This window comes from Rhagoletis pomonella, unplaced genomic scaffold (assembly GCF_013731165.1).
Source record: "Rhagoletis pomonella isolate Grant_MI unplaced genomic scaffold, Rhpom_1.0 Rhpom_scaffold_00003, whole genome shotgun sequence".
NCBI classification, from domain to species: domain Eukaryota; kingdom Metazoa; phylum Arthropoda; class Insecta; order Diptera; family Tephritidae; genus Rhagoletis; species Rhagoletis pomonella.
This window is the reverse complement of record NW_023458557.1, coordinates 41,626,635-41,638,050: the sequence shown is the minus strand read 5'-3', so window position 1 is coordinate 41,638,050 and position 11,416 is coordinate 41,626,635. Positions and strand designations below refer to the sequence as shown.

At 32.7% G+C, this 11,416-nt stretch overlaps 1 protein-coding gene across 3 annotated transcripts in view; it reads left to right on the top strand.

Moving 5' to 3' along the window:
- The window catches only part of LOC118735215 (tyrosine-protein kinase Dnt), a 548,279-nt gene that overhangs the window by 65,947 nt on the left and 470,916 nt on the right, over positions 1-11,416 (top strand). The gene's annotated exons all lie outside the window — the stretch shown is intronic.

Genomic DNA, 11,416 nt, shown 5'->3' with positions numbered 1-11,416 from the left:
CGATATTTTTTAAAATATGTCCGCGGCAAAATTATTCTTTTCACGGATAATTTACGGATAATTAACGGCAAATTATGCGATAGGAATTTTTGCTTTGAGAAAAAGTTGTCCTGCCAAGTTCAGAGAGGTGTTTCTGCTGCAAAACGTTTCCAATATCAAACAGTATGTTATCAAGGCTCAATATATGACAACAACACAAATGTAAATGATTCAGACACTATAGGCGATTTTGAAGAAATTGTGGAAATAGCTGATCGCGCCTTATTATAGGTTTTTATTTTATTTTTTAGCGCCGAGCGCTTAAAAGCGGATTATGCGATTAATCAATTAGTATGAGTTATAATAAATTTAATAATTGCGCAGTCCTATTGGAAAATGTGTTGATGCAAATATTTTTAAAAAGTATGCGTATTTAAAAAAAAAATTGTTTGTACACCACTATTATATAAGTGATTTGTGTTATTTATTATCACCCTGAAGGTATTATATTCGTTTTTTTTTAACTATATTATAATAAGATCTCATTTTTAAAATAAAAGATTTGTTAAGTCAATTTCATTAACTTTATTTAAAAAAAAATTGGTGAAATGGCGCTTTTTTTAAACAATCTGGACACCCGATCTATATTTCCTCATGGCTTAAATACATTTTTCAACTTCGCAAAAACTTTGAAAGACTAAGAAATAGCTACAAAGAATATCTAACTCTATGTCTTGTATGCAAAGCTCTTTTACAATGTCAGTAAATTTTGAAAAAATAATTGTAAGTTATAGGCAAAAGCCATACGAATATTAAAATTTGCTGTTATTAACACTCTACAAAAATGTCAGCCTTCTTTTTAAATAATTTAAGCTCCATCATATCGCAACTGGTACGTAACGACCCGGTGAGAGGCCCATAAAACGATTGATCTTTTTGTTGTATTAATTTCTTGGGCATATCAAACATTATATAAAACATGTCAACTATAATTAAATTATTTTCTTCTTACTTTTTACAGTGCAGTTTCAGCAAGTTCCAACGTTATGTAAAAACCTTAAGAAAATCCTAAAGTATTTTGAATTGAAAATTCAGTACAAATCAGTACAAATTTTGAAAAATCAGGACATTAGCGTACTGATTGAAGAAATGAATAAAATCAGTACAAGAGTTGAAAAATCAGTACGTCTGGCAACCGTAAACGTGGCGTCCTCTGTATGGCACCTGGTGATGTGGTGCTGTCCATGTCCATATCGTTCTCTTTTGCCAAAAAAAAGTTATCATTCACCATTGACAGTGATCGCCTCACAATCGCATTTTCGTTTCCACATAGTTGGTTAAGAATAAATCTACAGTAAAGCTTGCCACACCCGTGACAGCTACGGGTGGGACAGTTGTCATCTTTGATTGTTTATTGAGGTGAACGCAGGGGACAAGGGGGAACGCGCGAACTCACCCATTTCCTTCCTATATTATCGATTATTTGACTGGCTACGTTACATTCGTACACATTTTTTCTAAAATATGAGTCAATTGTCCACTAAATAGCACAAAACCAACTGGGCTTTTTAGGTGATATGACGGTCAAGTCTATGTCTCTGTAAAAGAAAGGTTTTAATAAATCCTTGGGTTTCAAAGTTATAGGTATCCAAATGTGCATTGGCTACGTTACACTATTTGGAAGATTAAAAGAAAGTTTGAAATTTCTACGAAACGGGTGAACGATTGTTGCTAGTTTTTCAGTATATCATCTACAATGAATGCAGGTGGTCATCTGCATACCCAATTGTTGTAAATTTTAGGTTTTTCACAATTTTTGCTCATAAAATTTGGGCACTGGCAACGTTACACGTACGGTTCGCTTGGGCAAGGTTTAACCAAAAGGCTTTGTTCATTCATTTTTGTCCGCATTCTTAATCTGTCATTATAAACAACTGTTTGAGCTAAAATTGGGATCTTTCATTGCAGGGTTAAAAAACAAAACTCGATTATCCTTAAAAATTCTAACTAGGTCAAAAATCATCCTGCACTAAAATTTTTGACCAGAAAATCTTCGTATTATCGTCGCAAATAATATTTATTTAACTTTACTACAAAAACCACTTATGTTTAATAACTTAAAATATGCAATAGCTCATCTAAAGTACCATGTTGTGTGTTTTCTTTTTAATCCTTTCTTAATCATTGTTTTTTGTTCCATTGCCATCCAAGACAATTTCAAATCAGATACGGTGGTTTCCATAACTTTGTTAATTTTTGATAAAAAAATGTTAATGCATTTATCGCAGTTCTATAGAAAAGTTCTCACATAAACAATTTTTAACAAAATAAATAGATTTGAAAACTCTTCATATTCTGGTGTAGTGATGAATAGTTTTCAAGTCTATAAAAAAATTTTAAGTAAAAAGAAAAGCACTGGCCACGTTATACTCATTTATTAGGTAATTGTACAACGAAGTCAGTTATAATTTCTTTTTTCCATATGGAACCAGTGTGATATCGACAATACTAAGAAAACATTTTTTATATCCTTTTGGAAAGGGTACTTATTTAAGTATCCAAAAAAACAACTTTTATAGTTTTTCACTGGCTACGTTACCCTTAACATTTGCGGTACATTTCATTACGACTTAGGCTGTGTGCGAGTTCGTCTAAATTGCTACCTAAATAGAAAAAAATCCTAAATCACTGGAAAGTGTCGGTAATGCAGTGAATAGGAACAATTTAGATTTTTTCCGAGCATACTTTTCAACCTAAATTGAACTGTGAAATATAAAAGAGCGCGCGATTAAACGAAAAATGATTTTTTTAGAAGTTTTAAGTAATTTTTATCTTTTCTATGGCACAAAAATAAAATATTCAAAAAAATGTCAGTATAAATATCTTTGATTTTCGTAAAAGTAAAGAATAGGGGCCGATGACCTAGCAAAAAAGAAAAAGTGGGCGTGGCTCGCTCCTTATTCTTGATTTTGATTGTATGAATTTTGTTTTGCTGCAAATTAAAAGGGGCGGTGCAAGGGGGTGGTAAAAGTGGTATTTTCAATATATTTAAAAGCTTATTTTTCGAAAATTATTGAACCGATTTTCAAAACGTGGATATGGTTGGAAAGGTAAAATACCTTTTATCAAGTATGTATGTATATCTATATAAATAATATATACATATTTAGAGAAAAAGGAGATTATATCCTTTTTTTAAATCAAAATGTATGTTTTTCTTGAAAAACTTCATAATCTGTTATAAGACAGTATTTAAAAAAATAGTGAAATTTTGGAAAAAAATGTATCTTTTAATATAGTTAATTACGTATTAAAAAAAAACATAAATTTTTATTAAAAAAATTGCTATAATTTCGTTTTTTTAGTTTTATCGAAATATGTGTAAATTATATATAGATGTACATATCAAATGAAAGGTATATCAATTCCCTTTCCAACCGTATCCACGTTTTGAAAATTTTTGAAATATAAACTTTTGAAAATAGTAAAAATTCTACTTTAACCACCGCCAAGCACCGCCCCTATTAATTTGCACCAAACATTTTGTATACCATTAGAATCAATGGAAGAAGGCGAACTATGCCCACTTTTTCTTTTTTATCTAGCTAAACGGGCCCTATTTTTCACTTATACCCAAACAATTTAGCTTGTCAAATGAGCTCGCACAGTTTTAGCAGTTGTTTTCCTAAATTGGTAGCAGTGCTGGAAACTTCCAGTGGAATATTAGTTTAGGTACTAAAATTTAGGTCAACTCGCACACAGCCTTAATAGGAGTTCTAAACCAATTTTTTCGTTAACTTGGAACGTATGCAGTTAAACTAATTTATTTTCTGTCGTTCAGAACTTAATTGGCCAAAATCAATCAAGGAAAGCTTATATTTTTGTACTTTTCCTTGTTGAAGTATCGAAAACTAATTTTAAGTTCGTGAAAAATCCTTCGCCAAAATAAGCAAAGTATTAAACACAAAATGCTTGGACATGATAAGAATTAGTGTCAAAAACAGCAGTGAATACCAATAATCATCAATATGTACAATATTTGAAAGAAGGAAAAAAATCGGGCTGGTTTACTTTCCTGTGGAATCGACCATATGCTCACATACATATGGCCAGGGGCGAACGCAGGTAGGGGTTTTGGGGGTTCAAACCCCAACTCAATTTGCTTCTTTCAACATTTTGCATGTTCAATATCATTTAGGGCTGGTATATCCAACTCAACTCAACATCGTTTAGCCAATTTTTTGGTCTTAGTCAAGAATAAACTGAATAAAAAGTAGGCTTACTTTTGACTTAAGTCCAAAAAATGGCTCAACTAAGTTTAGTTGAGTTGATGTATTGTGGAACGATTTTCCGTCATCCCTTGTCAAATTTGGTTTGGAGACAAACCGGTTTCGGCGTTGTGCCATCTTCAGTGTCATTTTTCGTTCTGAATAGTTCGTGTTTCCTTCCGCTTTTTATGTATCCGTGTTACTATCTGTTTTAACTGTCATTAGGTCATGCATACCCATCTAAGTGCGACCGCTTTTGTTTCATTATCTCACAGGTAGGTGCTTTTTGGTTGCTTGTATTCGCCGGCGGTTAGAAATCCGTTATTTTTATTTTCTTGGTTTTCGTGATTGCGTCGGTTTCGAATATTACATCGGATACGGTGTTTGTTTGAACCACTCAAGATGTTGTACGAAAAATATGAGAAAACCCCTGAAAAAAACGCCAACGCGAAGATACATACCTACGCCGCAGAGACCAAGAAAATGAAAATAACGGATTTCTATCTGCCGGCACAAGCAAGCAACCTAATACCTGCTAAATAACGGAACATAAACCGACGCAATCACGAAAACCAAGAAAATAAAAATAACGGATTTCTACCCGCCGACGAATACAAGCAACCAGAAAGCACCTACCTGTGAGATAATGAAACAAAAGCGGTCGCACTTAGATGGGTATGCATGACCTAATGACAGTTAAAACAGATAGTAACACGAATACATAAAAAGCGGAAGGAAACACGAACTATTCAGAACGAAAAATGACACTGAAGATGGCACAACGCCGAAACCGGTTTGTCTCCAAACCAAATTTGACAAGGGATGACGGAAAATCGTTCCACAATACATCATACTCCTACCCTGTCGGAAACACAAACAACCAAAAAGAAGTTAAGTTGTGTTGGAGAAACCAGCCCTTAAAGTTTCAACCTGAACGCGCTGTTACTGATCCATATTTTGAGATAAACTTAATTTACCTATTTGGGAGAAAAAGTGTACCTACGGAGCTTAGTCTAACAACATTCCTAGACGCTTTTAATATTTGCAATCAATCTCTGTACCTACCGATTCTTACAGATATGCGCAAAACTTCCTGATATAGTTTCTTCCAGCGAACGCCCCTTCTTAAGCATAATTCATATTTACGAAGTAAACCTAAGAACAAAGATTTAATGGTTTAGTTTTACTTAACGTCCACAGAGATATGTATAAAAGTTAAGAACGAAGAAATATTGAATACAATTTTTTCTTTTAAAGACGAAGCAGTAGAGAAATGTTATTTCTAATTTTTTCATGCATACATATGAGTATTTCCAATCTGGTCCCTCCATGCAAAACATGAGAAATAGGCAAGAATCGTCAATGGCAACAAATTAGCGACTCGCCGATTTATTTTCGTAGTGAGAAATCGGCAACATTATTTCTTTTATGTCATTTTAGGAAAATGTTTTCAAAAATTCTCAAACTGATGAACTTCGGGTCAACGGGATTCTTCAAAAACATATGATTTATGCCCAAGACAGTGTTGAAAAAATAGGAAGCTACATAGCGACGAAAAAAGTTAATTTCGTTTAGAACTTATAAGTTTGTGTTCAAAAGCAAAGGAAATATTAAAAAATAATAAAATTGTTGCAAGAAATTATTATTCAAATATGGCCTGTAGCAATAATAAAACGACTCAATCAGGTAATAACAAAACGAATCGCCCAGGCGAGCTGCCTGCGGCGGACGTTTTAGAGCGACAGGTAATAAGAAATCGATACGATGGCGATATTGCTGGCAATAACTTTGTTGCTGAGGGCGGCAAGCTTTCTTATTTCCGGCAACAAAAATTGTTTGGTGGGGTGTTACGTGACATTTGTATGCTAAAATGTAAAAAAAAAAACTAAAAAGTCAAAATTTTAAAAGGTTTTTTTTTATACTTTTTCATTCGGGTGCTTTTTTGCGACCTTTTTTTCACTCCCACCTCGAAATTTTGTGGGAAATACCTAAATAAAAATTCCCTGAAAAGTTGAGCAATTAATAATAATATTAAGCGCTCGACCAAGGTGTGCAAAGATTTTCAAAATGCTACAGCTCAGAGGTTTAAAGATATGCGTGACGTTACAAAAAACAGAAGTGGATTTTGGCATGGGTTACAAAATTGCAAAACTCTGCGAATAGGGCAAGACTATTGTATAAAATTTTTGTAGTAATATTCTAATGGTCTTATTCATAAAAAATAAAGTAGGTTTAAAAAGCTTTATAAATTGACGTTTTCATACCTTTTTCAATTTATAAACCTTTTGTAGCCAATTTATTTTTTATGAATAAGGCTGTAAGTTTTAAATGTAGGAATCTTTTCTGATTTTCGTTTAATCAGTTGAACTCTGTGACGTGACGTTACCTGACGTTACGTTAAAAACTTTCATTGAAAATATTTTTTTTAACGAGTTTTTTTTTTACATCAGCGCCCCTAGCGGTCCCATTTTTTGTAAATCTATGTTCTACTACGTTTCAACTAAACATGCTAAATTTTAAACCAATCAGAGCATAGATAGGGCTTTTCCAAATATTTCGACCCTGGCGGGACCTAGCTAGATAATTTTTAGCAAAAATGTTTCTGCTTAAATGACCAGTATATATTATAAAAAGAAGCCAAATTGGCTCATAAATAAACTAGATATATAAATTTTATTTATTTCTTTCGCGGTAGCCTTTCCCCTCGAAACACCCATATGTAAGCACTCAAAATTATTAAATAAAAACATATTGGATCACCAAACCGAAAAAAATATAAATAAATATTAACACGAATCTCCTTCTCTCAAACATAAAAATTCACTTAATCCTGGGCACCTGTTAATTAATGAAAATTAAAAAAGTACAACATGAAACTAAAGGTAAAGTAAACCCCGCTTAAGTACCTCACGAAAAATGTCAGCTTTTTGAGGTACTTAGACGGGTTGGGTGCTTAAAAGAACCCGCTTAAGTACCTCGATGCGGTAACTTAAGCGAACTAAATTACTGATGTAGTTACATCTTCTTGTTAACTTACATAAATACTTGAATAACAACATTTAATGAAGTATACATAGTTTAAAACCAAAATCGTAGCATTATTTAAACACATAAACAAGTATAGAAAAACTTTATTAAAAAAATATTTAGTGCAACGGTATGTCATTTTTAAAAGAATAAAATTGTTTAAGAAGTCAAAGTTGGACATATCATTTTGTACCAAATTCAAAATGATATTGTTTGCCACTTATGTTTATTTATTAATTTTTAAAATTTTTCCATCAATTAAAATGCAGTACATTCCCTAACAAATACCATATAAACCTAAGCTTAAAAAATTGTAGAACACTTAAAAAAAAATCATCATAATTTCAAACTTTTTTCTCAGAAGTGTTTTTTGAGTATACAGTTTTATAGCCCATTCAATTTTAGTGTAATAATGTGTGAGTTTCAAGTGGCTAAAAGTTACCGTTGATTTTTTAGATTTTTTTTTACCGAAGGTGTGTAGCGCTGCTACTGAATTTGAAAATACGTAAATATTTTAAGGAATTTTAAAAAAGCACTTAAAAGGGGAAAATTCTAAGTAAAATTGTAAATGGGGCACGAAAAATTGTGGTACTTAGGCGGGTTGGGTAAATAAGCGGGGAGTACTTAAGAGAGGGATTTTCTTCAGATTATAATAAAAAATTCACGGTGTCCAAAAATGTTGGTTACTTAAGCGGGTTAGGTACTTAAGCGGGGGGTACTTAAGCGGGTTTCACTGTAGTTTATATTTAACAGGGTTGGGCACATTCCATTAAAAAATTAATGCAATACGCTTTTCACTACCACTGTCTATTCAGTGATAGTTAAAATGCGGAATCCATTATCACTGAAAATTTTTGTGACAGTAGGGACTAGAGATGGGCAAAATACGTGATTGTGTACGTGACACGTCGTGTCACGCTTTTTCACACGTGAGCGTGAGCGGATTTGAGAGAAAAATCACGTAATTTCCGTGATTGTGCGTGACTGAAATTTTTGCTGGCGTGAGCGTGTGTGAGTTAGTTTTCCGTCAATCACGTAATTTTTATTACACTTTTAAGGTATTATTGGAAAGGTATTTTCCCACTCTTTTTATTTGTGTGCAAAAAAACGTATTCAAACCCTCATAGCTCTAAATCGGAAAAGTTTTGGTCCAGTTATTCAGGTTTTTCTTATACCAATCTTTGAAAAAAGTTAAAAAAAACGGCATCAAAAATCTCATTATTATGATTCCGGTGAAACATTTTTAAAAATATTTTTATGCAGATTTTTTACGCTTAAACTGTTTTGTTTTATCTGGGGGATTTTTTTTCAATTCTTTAAGAATCGGTTTTAATTAAAATTTTTCCGAAATATTTTGGTGCAAGTTTTAAAATATAATAGATTTCATACTTTCAGTGGAAACACAGTACCGATTTTTTTTGCGATAAGACCTATTTATATGAAATGCTATTTATATAAAGTTTCAATTTGAAAAAAAATGTCCTTGAAGAAGCGCGCATGATTAAAAAACTAGGCGCCGTGAGCGTGCGTGAATGTGATTGAAAAAAATATAGCAGAACGTGAAAGTGCGTGATTTACAAAACCATCAACGTGAGCCAAAATCAGTCACGTGCCTATCTCTAGTAGGGACACGAATTTCGATACGATACGATACCATATCGATATTTCTGCCATTCGATACCGATAATTTTTACTTGATAGTTTTCAAACGATATTTTTTGGAATCGAGTACCAGACCCCTTGTATCGTATCGAATCGCAAAGGTGCATTACAAAGTTAATGTGATTAATAATACATTGTACTTTATAGTAAAAATAATTGTCTTTTATTAAATTATTGTTGATGCGCTTAAAGAAAAGTACATATGGGCATTTCCAATCTGGCGTGGCGTGACAAAAAACTATGGGAATTGGTCAACACTATTTGTAGTAATATGTATTTGAAATATTTAAAGCAAATTTTCCAAGTTCCAAAATGTAAAAATCTGTCCTGCTTTTTTTATCAGCCGAAGTATCTAACGTCACGTCGAATGACATTAAGCTACTAAAATGTCCACTGAAACTTTTTTTGTTAATATTGTTTTTAAACTAATTTTTAACGCAAATGAAATATGAATTTTATGTCGAAAACATTTTTTTATTTAGACTTTAGCGCACCCAAGCGGTTCCATTTATTGCAAATCTATGTCGTACTATGGCCTACCGCTGGAATATGTCTATACATTGGAATTGATATTTCACTTTCATTTCATTTATTAAACAAAGCTCATTAGTACAATAAGATCTTAAAGCTCTTTTATAATACAGCAGTAATTATAAATCACAAACATAAAGCAACGAAAGGAAGACAATAAGTAAAAAATAAATAAATAAATAAAATAAAGAATTAAAAATAAACAAGCAATTTTTAAGCAAAAAAACCGACTTCAATTCTCATATAAAAATTTAAGATTATCGTTAATTTCTTCATGACCCAATTATCGGATCTGAACAATATTAGCATGGTACCACCTTTCCGATGAAAAAATAATTATCGAAATCGGTTAACGTGTTCCAAAGTTATGCGGTAACATACATGGGAAAAAAATTCCGACGAACTGATAACCTTCTCCTTTTTGTGAAGTCGGTTAAAAATAAATGAAAAAAAATGTAACTAATCCTAAGACTAAAAACTAACATTATTGCCTAAATAAAAACACAACGAGACCATCGTAACCATGGGTAGATACATACATACACATATGATAATCCTAGCAGATAGCGAAACTCAGAGCACAAAAACTTATTGACGAAACACATTCCTAAAGTTGCCGTTGTTTAAGCTGCAGCGAGTAGCAGCTGGAATTAAGTTCCATAAACGCGTGGCGTTGACAAAAAATAGTCTTGCAAAGTTAAGATAATTATAGCTAGGTAAAATTAAGTCTCTTATACGGAAGATTTTGGAAAGGTTAGCTTTTTATACAGATAGCTAGGTAGCTTATCCGACATTAAACGGAATAGAAAAATACAATTCCTTGCTTTCAAGTACTCAGATATCTCACAACTCAATAGGCGAGATCTCCAACTAGAAATGTGATCAAATTTAACCAAACCAAATACATAACCTGTTACGTGATTGAAAACTACTTCAATTTTATGAGCAGAGCTATAAATACATTCAGGATAACAAATTATTATTATTACTTACACTCTCTAAAATACCTCTATACCTCTGAAGATACGAGGTTAAGGCAGAAACGGGACGATATAGAGGACAGAGCAAAGTTAAGCCTAGAGCACAAGGATACTGATTGGTCATGAGGTCCTGACAAGTAGAGCTGAATATCGTCTGCATATGCATGCATTTCCACAGACTTGCATGTGTTAAAAATGTCATTTATAAATAAACTGAATAGTAGCGGTCCCAGTATTGCGCCTTGGGGAACACCAGTACAAAGAGGTTTAAGACTAGAAAATTCGGTACCGACCCTTACACGCTGAGTCCTACCTTCTAGGTAGCTGCTAATCAGTCGTAGAGCAGACTTCCCGAAGCCAAAATTATTACTTAATTTGATTCAAAGTAGTCTATGGTTCACCGAGTCGAAGGCTTTAGAAATAAATGTATAAAGCAATATGGGCTTTACAGAGTCCAATATTCAGATTTAATTTTTTGAATTTGGTATCGATATTGGGAATATCGAATCTTTTTATACCTATAATAATTTGTACCCGACATTTTTACAGCGATACTTTAAATTAGTACTATATCGATACTTTCGGTTCGATATCGTGTGCCTAAGTGACAGTGAAAAAATGACTAAACCCTTAGTGACAGTGAAAAACAATTTGCACTACCACTTAATATTTAGTGATAGTGAAAACCTCTATTGGTAATTAACATTTTTCAGTAAAATAACATTGCCCTTGGCTGTAAACCAGCTTCATTGTTATGACATAGTACTTCTTGAAGAGTATAAGTGAGACTATAAGCTGAAGCAGTGCACTATGGGAAATTTGAGCCTATTTTGTGGCCAAAATTAAATTTCTTGACTTGCTTGAAGTTAATTTTTTTTTGTCTTATCTTACAGAGAATACTTCAGAGTAAAAAACTGTATACTCTGTTTTTCGATAAATTGACTTACCGTTGATTTGGTAACCCTCAAA